The sequence below is a fragment of the Mauremys reevesii genome, linkage group 3 (assembly GCF_016161935.1).
Source record: "Mauremys reevesii isolate NIE-2019 linkage group 3, ASM1616193v1, whole genome shotgun sequence".
Lineage (NCBI taxonomy): Eukaryota > Metazoa > Chordata > Testudines > Geoemydidae > Mauremys > Mauremys reevesii.
In genome coordinates this window covers 75,314,646-75,334,966 of record NC_052625.1, presented here as the reverse complement: position 1 = coordinate 75,334,966, position 20,321 = coordinate 75,314,646, and the positions used below count along the sequence as shown (strand labels likewise).

Sequence of the window (20,321 nt, the reverse complement as noted above, 5' to 3'; positions counted from 1 at the left end):
GGCACCTTTCATGGGAGCTGAATTTACTTCAAAATAGTGAAAAGAAAATGACAGTGAAGCAAACAAACTTTAAGAAGCAAAATATTTTAATCCACATGTATGGAGATTAAAGGAAGGGCTGTTACAGAGCGATCACATACCATTGCTTCTGTGCACACTTCATGATTATTTATATGTTGTTTTGGAGCTGGATCCTTGGGTGAGCTGTAGCAAATTTGCACTGCTCTGTTCCTAGGTACTTGAGGATTCCCCTTGCATACAACTATGGACTTTTTATTTAGTTTACATATACGAATGTTGAGCCTTAACAGTAAGTTCTGCTGTTTACGTTCCTGAGGAAAAGAACAGAAAGAGATCAGGATAAATTAGTCTAAACTGAAATATGTCTTGGGAAGAACACTGATTTATGAACCAATTATTTAAAAACAAATAAACAACAGTAAAGGGATTTGAATCCTGAAAGGTCATCTTAAAAACAAACATTGGAAAGAACTGTAAATGAAGTATTTAAGCATAACACTACTTGAAAGATAGTTTCCTGCCAGATGATGGTAATAATCAAATAGGTTATAGTGTAACTGTTTTGAAAGATGTTTTTAAGCAACTGCGAGATTTAACATAATACATTTAATAAGAAACTTTTATTTCCTATTGTCTCAGTATCTGAATGTTTGTTTTTTGTTTTTGAAGATTTTGGTGGTTATGGCAAATCTTACAGCAATGAGTGGTATAATGAGCTGCAGGTTGGATGAGTTACAGTCATCTGCAACATGACATACCATATCAAACTTCTTCCTTGTCATTGGTAAGTTTTTGTTGTTGTTGTTGATTACCATACTTCTATTACAGGGGTCGGCAACCTTTCAGGAGTGGTGTGCCGAGTCTTCATTTATTTACTCTAATTTAAGGTTTTTCGTGCCAGTAATATTTTTTAACATTTTTAGACGGTCTCTTTCTATAAGTCTATAATATATAACTAAACTATTGTTGTATGTAATGTAAATAAGGTTTTTAAAATGTTTGAGAAGCTTCATTTAAAATTCAATTAAAATGCAGAGCCCCCTGGACCAGTGGCCAGGACCTGGGCAGTGTGAGTGCCACTGAAAATCAGCTCGTGTGCCGCCTTCGGCATGTGTGCCATAGGTTGCCTACCCCTGATCTATTAGATGCTTCTTATTAGGGTGACCAGATGTCCCGTTTTTAAAGGGACAGTCCCATTTTGGGGGACTTTTTCTTATATAGGCGCCTATTTACCCCCCATCCCCACCAATCTCCTGTCCCATTTTTTCACAGTTCTATCTGGTCACCCTACTTCTTATTGACTTAATAGAATTAACTTATTATTTGGAAAACAAGTATGTTTCTTGAGCTGTGAAAGCATGAGAACATTTGGAAAAAAATCTTCTTTGAAGTATACCTTTAGAAAAGTGTAGCCATTTTCAGACATTTGTACATTAAGCATCTTGGGCCTGATTCTCAGACTAAAGCCCCTTTATATTTCCAGAGTTTTATAAAGAGGCTTAAAATAGGACAATTTACTTTTGGTTTAAGGCCATTTACACTAGTGTGAAGGGCCCTTAAGGTAAGTGAGAATAAGGTCCAAAGAGATGTTTATGTTGTATTGTATCAGAGATATCAGACTGTTTAAAGAACAAAAAGTTTAGAAAATAGATCTTAAAAATAAAAGCTAAAACATAAATATTTAAATGGGAGAAAATACTTGAGGGGCTGGGGAAGTTTCGCTTTATATTTTGTACTGTCTTTGTTCTTTTTATGTCCATAACTAATCTGCTTACAGTATTCAGAGGCAACATTACGTACTGGATGCACAATAATATTTAAAAAAAAAATCCAAAAACAAGGCTCCATGTAGTATAACTGAGCCATTATTTCTGGTTTACACAGTGTTCAGATATGCAGTAATGAGATCCAAAGTACTACTTGTTCATTTCACTCAGCTTGAAGTTAAACGTTGACAAACCAAAAACAGATATCAAAAAGTTCAACAGACATACATCTAACTCACCAGAAATAGTAAGTCAGTCTCATACCCAAACTCCAGCTTAGGTCTAGGAAGTTCTCCTTTTTAGGTAACCAAATGTGGGCTCTCTGTACCAAAAGACGGTAGTCTAGTTATAAGAAATTCTTAGTTTGTCACAAGAATAGATTATCACTGTTAAGATTTGCCTACTAATGCTTGTTATAATGCTATGTCTGTGCAATATCCCACATGGGCTCAAATAAGAAAATAGATTAATTCCTCTGTGAAAAATACCTTTTCTTTCCTCTTGCTATCTAGATTTCAGGATCCTGGCTATACAAAATGTATAGGAAAGAGGAAAGGAAAGAGACTAACAATCTTAGAAATGCTTATATCCAGCATAGAAAAAAAAAGTAAAGGCATTAATCAAATTTGTACTCAAGTTGCACTGATGTGCAGTAATAAATTGTGACTGACAATGGAGTTTTCAATGTCCTCATTTACGCTTGCCAATTCTGAGGTGTGGTAGCACTCTATTCCTTTTCAGTGTTGAATACAAATAGATCTAGATTTTTACCTGTGAAATTCTTTTGCTAGAAATGTGTTCTTTGCTATAGTGAAATATAACATTTTTGTTGTAAAAATTATCAGATATGTGAACTGTGCCAGTTTTATAGTGTATTCAGTATTTTGCATAGTTCTACTAAAATAAATAAATAAACCCTCAGAATCCCTTTTTGGGGAACTACCACTGCTGTTGTTCTTGGGTGTGTGTCACTTTCATGCATGAGTTGTTAATCAGTCCTTGGAGAATATCTTCTCTCTGCCTGTTCTTCATCAGCACCTGCCTGTTTCTCTTTTTCAAACACCACAAATGCAATGTTGTCTCCCAGGTACTGAATGTACTATGATCAAACCAGGGGACTGGTTAAACAGCATAGACAGCATCACCTCATTTGTCTCCTCTGGCAAATTATTAAGCAAAATGACATTGTTTGATGGGTTATCTGACACCTGTTGATTCTGTGATGCAGTCCCTTGGGCATTCATTGATTTCTGTATTTTTTTTCCTGACCAGGCTTTTTATTTGCTGCATTAGCAGAGTGCTCTAGAGACTTGACCTCATTCTTTCCTTTTTTCCTTATCAGCAAGTGTACCTCATATTTCCAGCTTCTGTTTTTTGCATACTGATTTATCATGAAATGGAAAGTCTTGTGACACAATTGGTGGAAGAGCCAACTTCCTTAAATATAAAAAGCCTGTCCATCATCCTAGTCATGAACACCACATTATTATGATGATTTTTACAGAGGTGTGATGCTTTACTGAACAGAACTTTACTGAAGTTACTCATTCTGCACACTAGTGTGTGATTAGAATTAGTGTTTTGTACATGGTCAAACTGAGAGAATAGCGAAATTATCTCATCAATTTTAAAAACTTATTTTCTATTACTGATGAAAACCCTACAATTTCCCCAAACACACAACGTCTATAAGATGTGATAAGTCTAATGCCTTGCTATGTTAAATCTGTGACTCTCTTGAGTCAACCTTCTCAAGCAGGGAGGAATTTTGTAATGTGTAAAAATGGGGATGGAGAATCTTCATCCCAAAACTAATTTTTCACTTGTGGTTTAATATATGAGATTAGGACTACTGTGGTAAAAGATCAGCCACCCTATAGCACCAGCCACCCTATAGCCAGACAAAATCTGAAGACAGTTTTCAGGAGATAAATGTAATGCCAGAACAAATTTAATTAATCTTATATGTTTTCCTCTCTCTCCATTATTGGAAATTGGGCTGCCTGTTTATAAAATACCAAATCCTAGATGACATGAAAGGATACCTTGTCCAATATTTATTTATTTAAGAGCCCCAGTGTGGTTGCAGTTCCACCACAATTACTCTATGAGCCATGCCACTGAAATCAGTCAGACTACTAATGGAGTTAAGGTACATGAGAGTGGTGGAATTATGCTCTTATACTACGTCCACACCATGAGGTAGAGGTGTGATTCCCAGTTTGTGTATACATACTCATGCTAGCTTCATGAGAGCTAGTGAAAGTATAAATAGCAGTAGTAGCCATCAACCCCGTGGGTACATACTCGGCACAGCTAAGCCATTCTGCCACTGTGTGCACTACCTTGGCTACACTACTGTTTATACTCATGCTATCTCTCCTTGAGCTAGCACGAGTACATATATGCAAATTGTGAATCACACCTTTACCTTGTAGTGTGGACAAAGCCTTAGTAGAGAAGTTGCACTGAGGTTGTAAGAGAAGGAGGGGAGCCTAAGTAAAGGGGGAGAATCAGATTTCTAGGGGGCAAGGAATGAGAGACTCTAAGGTGCTTCCACAGTACCTTATACCTAGCTCATTCAGTATGTAGCTGGGCCCAGCCCTCATTACACTTGACTGTTAAACAAAGCCAGTTCAATAGATACTGTAATTTTGTTTGAAAACTGCATTTAAATTTTGGTCTCCTACTACATATATTAGAACTTTTTAATATTGAACAGATGTTTCAAAATATTAAATGTGTGACATTTTTACATAGGGATGAAACAAAAAACATAAAGATGCTGTTCATTAGACATTTATGATAATTAAGAAGAAAATATATAAAATGGAAAACTCAGACTTACAAACAAGATAATATGTTCGTCATATGTTAAGTAGTAAGATCAAAGAATAAACAAGGACTCTTTACTGGATAATCATAGTACTGTAGCTTACTTTGAGAGTATACTGACAACAGATCTAAAAAGGCAGGGAAAAGGTGCTTTACTAGCAAGGTGACAACAAATCTATTATGAAAACTTTACACCTTTCTGTTTGTGAGACAAAATAACAAAAAAATAATACAAATGAATTAACATTTTTTCCTGACTAAGAAACAGAGTTTACCCAAAAGTGTAATACTTGCTACTTGTGTTTCTTTAGTACCACTAAGGTGGTAACTATTATGGCTAGCATCAACAGTTATAGACAAACATTATGAACCCGTCACCGGAACCACCCTGGAACTTTAGGGAAGTATAGACCTGGATAAAGATTCACATTTGAACTTCACAGCTCATGTCTGTCTCTCTAAAGATCCTCTACTAAACCTCACAAACCTCGCAACACTAAGTTAGGAGAGGTTTGGATTTTGTTCTGAACTCTGGCTTGAGCCTGTCTTTACTCTGCTTATCAGAACTCCCAGATACAATGGTGTCTGATTCAGGTGGAATATTTCAATTTTGAACTAAATCACTGCCTATCAAATAGTAAAATTCTCCATTTTGTTTCCTACTTTAATGTTTCCAATGTGGTAATTCAAAAGTCCATGTCACATTCTGTTTGTTCCTTTTTCTTACTTCATTGGTCTACTACTACAGCTATCAATGATTCAGCTCATGAATGATATTCCTAGGTGGATTTTACCTGCCAATCTAGTAGCAGGACTGTTCTAACCCATCATAACTGGCAAGTTAGCAGAATGGTGATAGCAGAGAAGGTGAATTGAATGAATGGCGGCAAAACAGATTAGCCTACTAGTGCATTATTTATGGAAATAATGGTAATGCTACTGATGTGTACTGGGGTGAGATGCCTGCAACTAATAAGCACAATGGGATGAATAATTGTTAGTGTTTTTGTCCTTAAATTTCCTGGTTTTATAATTAGGATTTATAATTAGGTCCTTGATATTGCCTCAATGGTTGGGCACAAAAATTCAGATAATATAAGAACTGATCAGGAAATGTCCTTCATTTTTACAAGCATCTCTGCACTTCCAGTTCATATTACTGTTGAGAAGTGGAAGCACCAAAATATCCCAGGAATCTTGTGCAAAGTACACAGGTAAAAATTTCAACAAAACTATAACAAAGTTGGCTGTTAGTTAAGGAAAAACCAGCAATCTAGTAACCCAAGAAGAGTAGCTACAATTGTGTTTTATAGTAAGGGTGACTAGTCCTCCACATTTCCCTGATAATATTTCAGGCCAGATTTTCCCATCCTTACATTGATCAGTAGCACAGGGCCTGATCCCAAAGCCCATTGGGAACATTTCCATTGATTTCACTGGGCTTTAGATGAGACTCAGAACTACAAATATTCCCATTCTTTTCAATGCATTGTGAGTTCAGGTGGCAGAATCTGGCCTTAAAGGAGCTATTGCAGGAAGGTGCTTCCTTTAAAACAGATGCTAAAGCAGATTATGCTCTAACTTTTTTGCATCTTTATTTATATTTACTTGTTTGTTTTATATTTTCTAAGTTATTTGTTTGATGCAGCTCCTTCCTATCTTGGGCAACAAAAGTTATCTTGGAAAATGGTTTAGAGTCTGAACAAAATGATCCATGAAGTGGAAGGAGGCTTGGGGCTTGGCTACACTTGAAAGTTGCAGCGCTGGGAGTTACAGCGCTGGTCATCCAGCTGTGTAGGAACAGCGCTGGTGTGTGGCCACACTCACAGCTACCAGCGCTGGTGTGTGGCCACATTTGCAGAGCTGTTGGAAGTGATGCATTATGGGCAGCTATCCCAGCGTTCAAGTGGCAGCAACGTGCTTTTCAAAAGAGGGGGGGGTACTGTGACAGGGAGCGGGCAAGAGAGAGAGAGTGGATTTTTGGAGCCAACACTGTGTGTTACCTTCCTGCCTTGAAAAATCAGAACATGTTCCCGATCCCTTACCCTTAACTCTTAACTGCAAACAGCCTGCAGCCAACGGACTCCCTCTCTCCCCTCTGCCCCATTTCTGTCAAGCAAACACTCACTTCCTGCCTGCCTCATTATCTCATTTGATTGTTCACAGATTGATCACAGCAAACAGGAGCTGTGTTTGTAGATAAGCAGCTCCGGGATCAACGGATCAACGGAGCTACGGAGCTCCGAGTTCACAACAAAACAAAGAGAGGCTGCATAACAAAACAAAGAGAGTAATTTATAAAAGCATTCTGGGATATCTGCTAATACCCTGGAGGCCAATAACAGCGCTGGTGTGTGTCCACACTTGACAAGCAGCGCTGGATCACCAGCGCTGCAATCGCTACACCCCAACCAGACCAGGTGTTCAGCCAGCGCTGCAGCCAGGGAGTTGCAGCGCTGGATGTGCCTTGCAGGTGTGGACGGTTACTAATTGCAGTGCTGGAAAGCCTCCACCAGCGCTGCAACTTTCAAGTGTAGCCAAGCCCTTGCACAAAATAATATTATGATGATGCTTGTTTTATAAAGTTTACGTGATTTAAATAAGCAGGGACAAAAAGTATGCTGTGGTACCAGATTTGTTGGTTTCAGTCTCAACTCAAATGGAATCATATTACTATGTAGCCAGTGGATTAGCATTCACTGTTTTCCTGTCTATTAGTGTAAAGTCTATTTTATGGATTACGAAAATTAGGCAAATGTATTGTTTCTTGTTGCAGATTAATGGCTTGCAAAGCTTTACTAGAAAAAAAGACTATTTGTGAATTACAGGAAAGTATGCACAAAAAAAATTCTTGAACTTAAGTTTCTCATTCAGAATTGCTAGTTGTTAGTGGTGTAAGAAGTTCCCCTAGATGGCTAGAAGATATTTACACTGTTATACTAAAGTACTGGCACTGGTGCACACAGCAGTTAGCCTAATAAAACTCTTCAGATGCTTCATAATTTGCTGGTGTGTTAGTGCAACATTTCCAGCAAGCTCAAAAATTCAGTGAGTAACTCACACTGTTTACTGTTGCCCATAGAACTGCAGTGCAACCTACAAATGTGGGTCTGGATCCAAAGCCCACATAAGTCAGCAGGAGTCTTTTGATTAATTTTAATGGGCATTGGATAAAAATATTTAAATGGACATACGTTGTAAGACCAATGCTCTATCTAGCCCAGTATCCTGTCTTCCAACAGTGGCCAGTGCCAGGTGCTTCAGAGGGAACGACCAGAACAGGTAATCATCAAGTGATCCATCCCGTCGTCCATTCACAGCTTCTGCTAAACAGAGGCTCGGAACACTCAGAACATGGTGTTGCATCCCTGCCCATGCTGGCTAATATCCATTAATGGACCTATCCTCCAGGAACTTACTTAATTCTTTTTTGAAACATGTTATACTTTTGACCTTCACAACATCCCCTGGCAAAGAGTTCAACAGGTTGACTATGTGTTGTGTGAATACGTACTTTCTGTTGTTTGTTTTAAATGTGCTATCTATTAATTTCATTGGGTGGCCCCCGGTTCTTGTGTTATGTGAAGGAGTAAATAACATTTCCTTATTCACTTTCTCCACACCAGTCAAGATTTTACAGACCTATCGTATCCCCTCTTACTTAGGTTCTTGATGCTTTATGCCAGCAAACAAATGAAAAACAGGTTAGGAAACTGTTAACTCAGACAAGTCAGGATGCACAGAACTACAAATATCGTCTGCTGAAACCCATACCCCATTACTCTGAAAAAACCCACAGAATGTAGAATTAAGCAAGTCATTGCTGCCGCAATAGAGGTAGAACTCCCAGTGGAAAGCTGAGATACAGGACACCTAATCTGAGCCATTGTAAATTAAAAACAAAACAAACAAACAAAAACAAGTAAATCTTAAAGCTGTCCTAGACCTCTTCCAAACTACATGTGAAGTATCTGTTTTCTAGCATTTTGGACTGTAGGAAAATATAAACATAGAATCACGGAAGGTAATTGCTACAGCGAATGTGAAAGAAAGCACTACCTTTTCAGCTCTGGAGAGCTATGTTCAAATCCCATGGTAAGTCACAGGTGAAAAAGTGTTGCTGTTTTTGTCCTTGACTTTCCTAGGTATTGATTCATATTTTAAAACAACTCCATAACTTGGTACAATTTGCAGTTCTGTCATAGAGAAAAATGAGGATTTGGTATGACATGGATTTTGTGCAAGTCTATGACTGAGGTATATTGGCAGATGTATAAAGAAGTTTGCACGGTCACCTGTCTGTACAAAAGTTAGAGACTAAACTCCATTTTCATACTTAATGCTATGTTCTCTCCTACACTAGTCTGCTTGGCTTCGGGGAAAGTGAAGGACCTTTAGACTGCTGTAACTAATGACAGCTAGCCTTAAGGGGCCATATGCCACCTTTTAATTGGCGAATCAGAGGAATACCTCTATTTCTTGTCTCTCCCACCACTTTGTATTATAACCTTCTGACTAGGGGCAGGAGGCAGTTGGCATAGGATACACCAGCTGAGAATTTTTTAACTGGCCAGCTGCTTCCAGATTCCAGCCACTTTGCGTTGCTTAAGTGGTACCAGAACAGGAGCAGAGAAACTAGACCTTGTTTTTTTATCAGAATGCAAAGACAGTACTTAAGGCAAAATAATATGAGCATGTAAAAATAGTAAATATGGGGAAATAGGGTGATCTAAAGACTATGACACTGCATTGTTAGAACATAACATAAGAACATAAGAAAGGCCGTACCGGGTCAGACCAAAGGTCCATCTAGCCCAGTATCTGTCTACCGACAGTGGCCAATCCCAGGTGTCCCTGAGGGAGTGAACCTAACAGGCAATGATCAAGTGATCTCTCTCCTGCCATCCATCTCCATCCTCTGATGAACAGAGGCTAGGGACACCATTCTTATCCATCCTGGCTAATAGCCATTTATGGACTTAGCCACCATGTTAGCCACTTAGCCACCTTGTTCAGGTCACAGAATGTGAAGAAGACTACTTTAAAGCTTGTAAGGCAGTGCCAGTAGGTGGAGCTAGCAATTGGGCAAAATCCTTTCACATTCTTGTATGGTATTCAGAAATAAAAGTATAAATGATTTCATTTGCTCTCAGTTGGTGATATATGCACAGTTTAGTGTGGATTGGCCTAAGGGCTTCATAGAAGAATCATCAAGTAATTTTAGCTTGACTCCACTGTTTTGTGAAACTTGATTCCTATCTTGTATTGTAATATTATAATTGAGATTGGTAGATTCTATGTGGACCCACACAACAGTCTGGCAGAAGATTTTCTTATCTGGTTCCTTGTCAGTGCTCATCATCAGCATTTTAAACCATTGTTTTCTTATTGTTTTAGCTGAGCCTACATGACATATAATAATAAACCGAGGTTCATCACATATGCTGTCCTCTTTGTCTTCAATAGTATGCATCTTGATTTTTCTGCTCTTGCAGGTTGAAAGCTTTTGAAATTTTTTCTCCCTCACATTCACTATAAATAGAGACAGAGTGTTGAGCATCCACCCGCTGAAAATCAGGTTCCTGGAAGGTGTCTCAAGTTGAGGACTAAAAAAAAATGGAGGCACCTAAAATCACTATTATCTTCTGAAAATCAGTCCTTTAATCTCTTCAAAACTCTATCCTTTGACAGCATTTACAAGGTCTAGTCAGTGGCCATTTAAAGTCCACAGAAGTCTGATGGAGCATCCTGATGTTCCTAATCTTTTTTTTTTTATCCAGAATAGCCTAGATTTGGTGACCCTCTACTTTTGTGTGGTATGCGTTCCAAAAATGATGAAGGGCTGGACAGGAGCTTCTTTGTAGGTGACTGGTGGCAGAGTTCTTAACTAAATGATAGTTTTAATGCTGTTGGGGTTATATTACAATATTAATAATGTGTTAGACCACCCAGACCCTTGTTTAGACATCTTTGTTGTTTACATTTATATAAAATAATCTGACAGTCAATAATTTTGAAGTCAATAGCTTCAAAAATATGCCGCTCTAACTGGGAATGAATGAAGGAGGAGAAACACAGTTCATCCATAATCAAAGTAAATAAAAAAACAAAACCTATCTATGTGCAGTGAACTTTTGAAATAAATCAGAAAAAGCCAAACCTAAATTTAACCTAAATTTAAAAGGGTCTTAAGAACCCTGAGGTCCTTCTGGGGGTGAGAAAGATGGGAGTTCTTTAGAATGAGAACGAGTTTGTAAAGAGCGTCAGCAAATACATTTTGCAATGGTGTAGTTGATCATCATGATTCAATAAAATATGAAGTATGGGTATATTATTCTTGGTATGACCAAGCAGTTGTCCCTGTGAGTGATCTGAATTACCTACTTTATAGCAAGGAACAATTTTAGTAAGAAGTCCTGTAATTAAACTGACACATTTTGAGACCAATTCACAAGAGGGCTTTCCAAAATACCCCTCCCCCGCGCGCACACACACACACACACACACTGAATTCAGGAAAAATGCAGAAAAAAATCATTGTTATTTCATGACTTTCCAGTTGATCAGATACATATACAGTGTTTAATTCTCCTACTTCAATTATGCTCCTAGCTTGAGTAGCAATGGGGTTGGAGGGAGTAGTGTTGGATAAAAAGAGAAGGATTCTGAAAAGCAATTTACATCTCTCAGCTAAGGGAAACAACATATATAATGTTAAAAGGACTAACAAATATTTTGGAAGGGGAGGAATGAGATTCATAATTGTAATTCACACCATGAAATCATGCATGCACAGCTAAATAGTTATTTATTGCTTATAAATAGGGTATAAATGAAAGCTGAGTAAATATTCAGGATTATAGATAAGATATGGTTATTTTTATTGCTTTCAATAAAGGTGTCTAGGTACAGAAAATGTGTTCATTTAGATTGAATCTGTTGATAAGACGTTCTTAACAAAGCTAAGCAAGATTTTTGTCCTGTTCTCCCCTCCCCCCCACCAAATATTTTTTTTAGAGGGAAGAAGCCTTTATTTTGTGACCGACTTTCCCTATTTTGGTTCACTGTGAACACCAACATTTTGTTGGATACTCCAGAGCTTGCCAGATGTTCTTAAAATTTAGCTTAATCACAACAAACTTAAAGGAAAGCAATGTTAGTGCTTCAAGCCTCTGTGGAAACTAGCTTTTGTTGGATTGTCATGACAAATGGAAAAGCAAATCTTTACTAGGTAGACCCTCATGCTGTTTGGAGATTTGTTGAACCAAACCATTTTTTTCTACAACTGAAAAAGATTTAGTTTGAATCCCGGACAGAGAATACATTTATCTGTGTGTGGATGCCTTTACTTGATTGAAAGCAGTACATCCGTCACTTCTCTGTCCCATTTGGTCTAAATAGTACTTGTACAGTGTTGTACTATTAAAATACCATTTATATTGTTGTGTGCCTTTCTATATTCATTTATTTATTGAGGGGAAATAGAAGACACAAAATAAAACTTGAGATTAAGTAGACAAATAATTTGGATTCTCCTAAATTCTATTTCACGAAATGTTGAGGGAGCGTGGGCAGTTGAGTGTGCATAAAGCAAAATAAGCACACACATCTAGCAACAAGAAACCACAGTAACTGGAAACAGAGGGTGGTAATATGCCTCAAATTTCTAATAATTTCATATGCTGCAATAAGAATACTGTGTACCTATTTGTGTCCTTTGATGCTAATTTCTGTGGGTCAGAAACATTTGTTATTTATTCAGCACATTTTACTTATTTTGCTACATCCAGCACATTCTAATTGAAAATCTAACCAACAGTAGTTTTTTTTTGTGATGATATAGTTCATCTATTGTTAAAGTTTTTTTTTATGTAGGTATACAAGGGATAAACTTAACTTTTTTCAGTGTTGTGTAAATAATACATAGTTTGAATAACCGGGCACCATTTGATTTAGTTAATGACAAGCCATATATTAGTTATTCAAACTGATACATTATTGACCCAAATTATATATAAATTGGTCTGACCTAAACACAGCCCTATTTGCTTAGTTAATCTGTGTGTGTGTGTGTGTGTGTGTGTGTGTGTGTACATGATATAGAGAGAGGTGTTGGGCTAGATTCACAAAGGAAATTAGGCATAGCATCCTAGAAAATCACTGGATTTACAAAGCCTGAGTTCAGTGCCTACTTCTTCCTACATAATGAAGTGGGAGAGAATGGCTTCTCAGAATGGGATTCACAAAAGCCAGCACACAAGGGAGGGAATCACCTCAGCTAGCCACTGGGAGATGTCAGGGCAACAGGTGTGTCCTAAGCCCTGCCCCTGTCAGGGAGATAGGCACCTAAATCCAGGCTGGAGGGAGACGCCTCCCTTTGCTTAGAATTCTTATGGGTGTTAGGTGCCCATGCTATTTTGCAAGTGGTCGCTGAAGGAGGAGGGCTACCTCCTAACTTTTAGCCCAGGGGTTAGGGTACTCACCTGGAATGTGGAAGACCTCTGGTTCAAGTCTCCCCTCCACCTAAGTGGGAGAAGGGATTTGAACTGGATCTGCCACCTCTTAGGTGAGTGCCCTAACCATTGGGTGCTGAGATATTCTGATATAGGGTTCCGTCTATCCTGTTGAAGCTGTTCTACTGTGGATAAATCATTTTAAAAACCATAGAGCAGGGGGACTGGATCTTGAGTGTCTTACCTCCCATGTGAGTGTGCTAATTGCCAGGACTCACTCTCATGTTTGCACTGTCTCTTTGGCTCAATGATTTTTTAAATTATTTATCCACAATGGAATAGCTCCAACAGGAGAGACTGAGGGTCCCTATATCAGAATATCCCATAGCCCTGAGAGGTGGCTAATACCTGTTCAAATACCTTCTCTCCCTCAGGCAGAGGGGGGACTTGAACCAGGGCTTTCCCACATCCCAGCTGAGTACCCAAACCAATGAGCTAAAAGTTAGGAGGAAGGCTTGCCTCCCCTTCCCAGCATTTTTCATCTTGCCTGGGGGGCGGCAATCTGGTCAGCAAGATCTGGGCCTGCTTACTGGATTCGTCCCCGCAGGTGAGTTAGGTGGAGAAATCTTCCCCCCATTAGTGCATTGCCCTGAGGATTAAGTGCCCAGACACTGAGAATGAGGCTGCAGTGTGCATGCACACAGGCACAAACATAGGCATCTAGGGAACTTTTACTGCAAAAATTTAGGTGCCAAATGAATTAGCTTACCTGGGGGAGGGGGGCAATGGCAACTGAGCAGGGATTTAGTGAATCCTAGTGCGGTATGATTCTGGGATTTAGGTTCTGAAAGTGGAAGTTAGGCACCCATGGCCTTTTGTGAATCTAGCTCCTCATACACTGTGTGAAAGAGAGTTAAAGCTAAATATAGCTCTTGCTTTCAAAAGAAACAGCTGAGCAACAGGAGTCACTCACTATATGAAAAAAGCAAACATGAAAAAGAATCTCACTTTCATCCATCATTTGAATATGTTATTGTGTATACTTAATAATCTGAGTCTCTACTCTAGGTGTTGAGCAGGCTAGTAAAGAAAATACCCAGTGTAAGGGGACACAGTCATGGATGGAAGGTTAGGTCACAAATTGGAGCTACTTGAGTGGTTGAATTAATCTTTTGATGAGAACTTATTGACATCTCCATTCTTGCCAAAAACAAAGCCAGGTCAACAATGATTATCTATTAACGAAAAACTTTGTACTGTTATAGTTGTTTTCACTGGATGACCTAAAACAATTTTTTAAATTGTAATTGTCACAAGATACCTGTAAATTAGATAAATATTCTACTAACCTGTTTAAAGACAGGCAAGCTTAGGCATATAAGGCCTGTTTCTACTCTCACATTTTTGAAGTCACAATCACTGTATCTGTTTTGAGAGATTACTGGTTCCAGTGGTATTCCCCTCTTTAAGTATACAGAATCTCTCCCACACTGGTAGAATCATTCACGTTGGAAGAAACTAACTGCTACCACCTTACATCAGAATGAATTAAGATCAAATCCACTGAAGTCTCACAAGTATATGAACAGACTCAGTGTTCATGGTTTTGTGGGGGTTTTGGTGACTGCAGGCCTGCTTTGAAATAGGACACTTTAAAATTATGCATATGTCTATATTGAAATCAGAGGTTTGATTGCAGTACCTGTAGACATACCCAAGGTAGCTTAGATCTAATTAGCTAGAATAACAGTAGCAGTGAAGCCATTTCTGCAAAAGGCTGCCTGGGACCATGAGTATAGGTTTAGATGACTACTTATGCTGTATTTTCCCTTCTATTGTTATTTGAGCTAGCTAGATCAAAGCTAGCTTAGGTATGTCTACATGTGCTGCAGTCACACCTGTGATTGCAGTAGGCATAGCCTGAGTCTGCCTGTTTGATTTTGTGTACAGGTAGTGAAGAGAGATTTACTAAAAGCAGGGTTTTGTTTGCAAGGAGCAGGGTTTACATTGAGAAGAACAGATAAGATACCACAGTGATTAGGGTCTTTACAATACATAGATCTGGAGAGGTGAGAATGTCCAAGAAGTGAGCTGCAGCTCACGAAAGCTCATGCTAAAATAAATTTGTTAGTCTTTAAGGTGCCACAAGTACTCCTGTTTCATTTGCTAACTGTTTCGCTGCTTACAGGAGAAAGAGAAGTGATTGATAAGCCATTTTATAAATTTCCTACAGTAGTAATTTCCACTCACTCTGTTTGCCATAGGTGTTGGAACAAGGAGTGTTGGGGGTGCTGCAGCACCCCCTGGCTTGAAGTGGTTTCTATATAGTGGTTTATATGCAGGGTTTATAGTTTGATTCAATGGCTCTCAGCACTCCCAGTATACAAATTGTTACAGCACCCCTGCTGTTTGCTGGAACTCCTACTCTCCACTACTCTCCACTAGGACATCTTAATCCTTTTAAAGCTGTTTCTGTTCTAATTTACGTTGCTGCTGCATATAGATCTGTCTTGTCCAAAGTACACTATTGTACTGTTCACGAGGCTGGACTAATTAAAAAGTGAAATCTTTTGCTTGTGAGATTATTCTGCATGAATGTTTTACTCCAGAGAAACTATAAAAAGTAAACTAGCACTGACCCTCTTTCTCAAAATATGGTATCAACACTGTCAAACAAGTCAAGGTCTTCACTATGTTAGCCACAGTCTATCTTGGATAATTGTGACTTGCCCATTAAAACTCCACCTGCAGTTTCAGTTGACAGTCATTCTTCATTTATTGTCCTACTGTGATATGTAGTGTTGTGGTACATTGTTAAACAGTTCTGTTTTACTCCAGTGGTAGTTGTACATTAGTGTGTATGACGTGATGCCTGTCCAAAGAATACCCAGCATTCACCAGGAATTAAAATTGATATTCAGGGTCTTTTCCAAAGTTGAGTTATTGGAAAGACTTCCATTCTCTACAATGGACTTTGGATCAGTGTAAGTAGTGCTCTTCTCTGGGACTTAGTTTACACTACCAACCTATATAGGTATAACAATGTCACTCAGAGGTGTTACATTCTGCATAATAAATCTCTCACTGCAATTTCAATTGGATATTCTGGTCCTTATTTCTTCCTGTAAACTGTTTTGTCAGTTTGCAGTTAAACTGCAGCTGTGATCCATCCTCTAGGTGGCTTCATTTCAGTGATTCCTTTTAAAAATATATAACATAAGGTGTACACACACACACGCGCGTATATACTCACTCTCTCTCTGTATATTATATATAAAAAAAAATCTAGACCCAACATGTTTTGTTTTTTAAAGACTGAGGAATTATTGATTGGTTAGTTGTGGGTGTCTTAATAGTAAAAGGCATTTTCCATCTAAAAGACTCAACAATGCAGTTGCTAGATAGGCTACAAGATTATGCAGCCATGAAGATCTGTGCAGGGATTTTGCAGGAGGATTTGTGGGTATGATGATGCTCTGGGGAGCTTGGAAGGAAATAAGTAATCTGCATCAAAATAAAAAGTCCAGTGAGAATCCAGGGATCAAAGAAGCATGAGCCTGGAGCAACATATTAGCATGTACAGCAGGTGAAGCCAATGAGTCTGGAAAAACTTAGATTGATTGAATGCATGTGTTGGAATTTCAGGACTCTAAAAAACAGTGCCAGCTAGTGTCAGAGTGGTGTTTTTGCCAAAAGTATTTTGGAAGGAGGCTTTAATTGTGGTGCAATTCTAAGTACTCTGCATTGACTCAAATTATGTCCATGACTATTTTATTATTTTATTTATCTTTGTATGTTGGGCAATTATAGGGTAAGGGTATATTTATTTTATGGCAGATTTATATGTGGATTTTGCATACATTAGAACCATCCCTATTCCAGAGAAGCGATAACTAAATATTTAGCAAAATATGTGGCCATTTTTATTCTTGGATTTTCCAGCTCCTCTACTCAAATGTAGTTCAAGATGGTCAAAAGGTATGTCTATGTCTGTTTCTCTGTTTACATATTGGCAGATATGCTGTTGCTTTGAGGCAAGATTGCGGTGGACAGCTTGGATTCATGATAGCCTGATTAGTATATCATTTGCATTAAAATATGATACATAATTCATCAAAAATCCAAATGTATCATTTATGTTGGACTTTAAATATTGCTTGCATTGTCTATAGCTGCTGTAAATTATATTGGTATAAGTACAGCTATTGGTGGCATACTGTCACATATCTTCTTCCAAATTTTCCCTTAGATGCATTCATGGGGGTTCCGGTGACTTCATTAGGAGCTATAAGGAAATAGAAATCCATGGTTTGCCCCAAATGTTTCCTGTTTATGGATAAAAATTGTGGAAATGCATTTTCACTATCATAGTGATATTCAGCACTTAGTGATTTCCATTTTTCAAAGTGCTTTAAATGCATACATGAATTAACCTCATGACAGCCCTGTGAGGTAGGGACGTTGGTTTTTCAGGGTTCAGGATTAAAATCCACCATATGCCAACTCTGCATTCTTTTGAACTCATTTTGCTTTTTTCTTATTGCAGGTCTGGAAAATTTGGGTTGCTGGTGTTGATGATTTTTTGAGTTCCACAGTAGGAACTCAAAATGTAAATGACCATAAAACATTGTAGATGTTTTTTCAGAGGCCACTCAAGCCTTTCCCAGCAAAGCAGGGTGTTTCAGGCAAACACTGTCAGCCAGTTACAAGGTAGTTTAACTGCACAAATGCAGTACTGAGATGGACATGCAAAAGAGCTAGAAGAGGTTTGAAGAGCTAGAAATGGGATAAGTGGAGCGGGGTTCTCCAAACCTTAAACACTTTGAGAGAAAGAACTGAAAGTTGAGCTGCAATTTCATGTAGTCACATGCATAGTAGTGAAGAGCGAACCTAAAAGATTTATAATTCGGATTCTGTTCAGTTGGCTTTTTCAAAAGCCTCCTTGAACTATACAAACATTCAGAATCTGCAAGAGTGGAAGGGAAACCTTAGAGGAACAACTTTTCTTGTAGGAGTTTTACATTTGTAGTCCAAACCTGGACGAACTTGAGTTGGTGGGAAAGGAAGGGAAATTTTCAGAACCCTAGAGTTCTGATTTTAGAAAAGGGAGTTTGCCCATCCTGATACTTAAACAGACACCAAAGTTGAAACAAGTAGTTTGAAAAATACATCTCCCAACCTTTGATTGACTCCATAAAGAAAGGACTGATTACTTGATGAGAGCAAGGAGCACTTTTAACTCAGATTCCATCCAATAGAGGGCTGTGCACATGACCCGATACAGTGGTTATTAGCTACTTGCATCATAAGAGCCAATTCACTCATGATTTATTTTAGGTTTTGAGTATACCACTGTCACATTATTATAATTTCACTGAGTATTCTGAGGCTGCCAGCTCTGTCTTTAGCTCTAATTGGCTAGTTTAAAAAGCCATATGTTTTGCATGTTAATTTATTATAGTTACACTTACAAATATTTCTGTGTGATCTGTATCACTATTGATAGAATGTTTATGTTTAGTTTTAAGTTCACTTTCAAAGCCTTATTACCTTGAGTTGAAAACATGCTTATAAATTGCCAAATTACTGATAAACTACTTACCATTCAAAGGTTAGAAACAAAGCTGTTTTATTGGGGTTTTTCTTCTTAGATTCATCTTGAAATAAATCAAAAGAAGTAATGTAAGAAAAAGCAAGGTGCTGGCACTCATGGGAAAAAAAACACTCCATCATCTGGTTATACTTTTGTTGAGGGTGCTTTAAGTGATATAAAACATACAATTCAGTACATTCAAAATATCTCTGAGCTCAGGCTTGACTTAGCTATTGAGATAATTGGAGACGTCTCAAAATTGATAAAATGCATCACTTTATTTTTTTAAGGAAATATTTATATCCCTCCTTAAGGATTTGAGTTTCTTTTGAAATAATGGGTGAAAAGCTTCAAAAATGTGTCAATGAATGTTACCTGAAAACCACATAATGGGCCAGCTGCACAAAAGAAAGTGGACTGTAGACTTATATAAACTGCTTGTAAATTAGGGTGCTTGAGGAAGGATTGAACTTCACTGAGGTGCTACAGCTCCACTATTCTTGGCTGAGTTTAATTTGTAGAGCCCTTCCCAAATATCAAATGTGTATTTGCATCCGATCCACAAACATGGTCCATGGATATCCGCAGGGCTCTATTAATTTGCACAGACTTGTCTTTTAGAATTAGATAATGAAAGTCATTGGAAATGGAGGTTTTTGCAAGTTTCACAAAAATATTTTTGAAATGTTTTTGGTATCATAAATTGAGGTTGGATTTTGTGAATCTTTCCTTCTCATCCATTAATTGAACCCAAGTTTATTTTCAGAGGGATTAATTTAAAATCCATGTTTTTCTTCCCAGAGGGAAAGCTTGTGCTATACAAATAATGAAGCAAACAATGAAAGACCTTTTTATACTGATGGTGGTTCTCTTCTAAATAATGCTTCTAACTAATACCTCACCCATGATCAGGTATCTTGGACATGGTGTAACTGCTACAGTGATCTACAAATTAATGTGCCGCATAGAAAATGTATTGGAAAATGCTCTAAATTAAGCATCTAGGCCCATGGAAGTACTCTACCTATGCACTGCAAAATGTGTATATGTACATTTTTGCGCACACACACAATCAGGCACTACAGGTCTTCAACCCAAGCCTGGCTTGCTGAGTCTCTTACCTGAGCAACTAGGTGCTAGGCCTGCTGCAGACCAGGTCCCTGAGACAAAGTTCCTGCCTCCTTGCCTGGTTCCTGCTCCTTGTACCTGTTACCTCACCTTGATCCTGCTTCCTTGCCCTAACTTCAATTACTGACTCAGGGTTGACCCTTGACATAACCTCTGATTCCCACTCTGGCTGTGACTCCTGACCGAAACCCTGAAGCTATTTTGGGCTCCGACCACTAGGTCAGACCACACATGTTACGAACTGTAACACCCACCCACGGTAGCAGTTAGCCCAAATCATGTCTCAGGTCATACTGTCACAAATGAGCAGTTATTAAGATTATTATTATAGGTCAAGCCTGATTGTGCTGTGCACTGCTCCAGCCCTGTAGAGTTTACAGTTAAAGTATAATGGAAGAGACAACAAGAGGATACAATAGATGGGGTGAGCACAGGGTAACAGCAAGACAGTAGTGGTCAGAACTATGGAGTAACTGAGCTGGAGCTCCATGCATTTGAGAAACAGGTCAGCTGTCAGGGCATCTC

At 38.3% G+C, this 20,321-nt stretch overlaps 1 protein-coding gene and 1 long non-coding RNA gene across 3 annotated transcripts in view; one reads left to right on the top strand and one right to left on the bottom strand.

Moving 5' to 3' along the window:
* The window catches only part of CHRM3 (cholinergic receptor muscarinic 3), a 453,380-nt gene that overhangs the window by 145,532 nt on the left and 287,527 nt on the right, over positions 1 to 20,321 (top strand). For both annotated transcript variants that reach the window (XM_039528236.1, XM_039528235.1), the window contains exon 3: positions 691 to 805. The gene's annotated coding sequence lies outside the window, so the exon portion shown is untranslated. The remainder of the gene's footprint in view (positions 1 to 690; positions 806 to 20,321) is intronic.
* Positions 217 to 18,734, bottom strand: LOC120399957. Its single transcript, XR_005595422.1, has 3 exons — positions 18,678 to 18,734; positions 2,027 to 2,109; positions 217 to 332 (listed from the first exon to the last, which is right to left on the bottom strand). It is a non-coding gene; the product is annotated as an uncharacterized LOC120399957 (long non-coding RNA).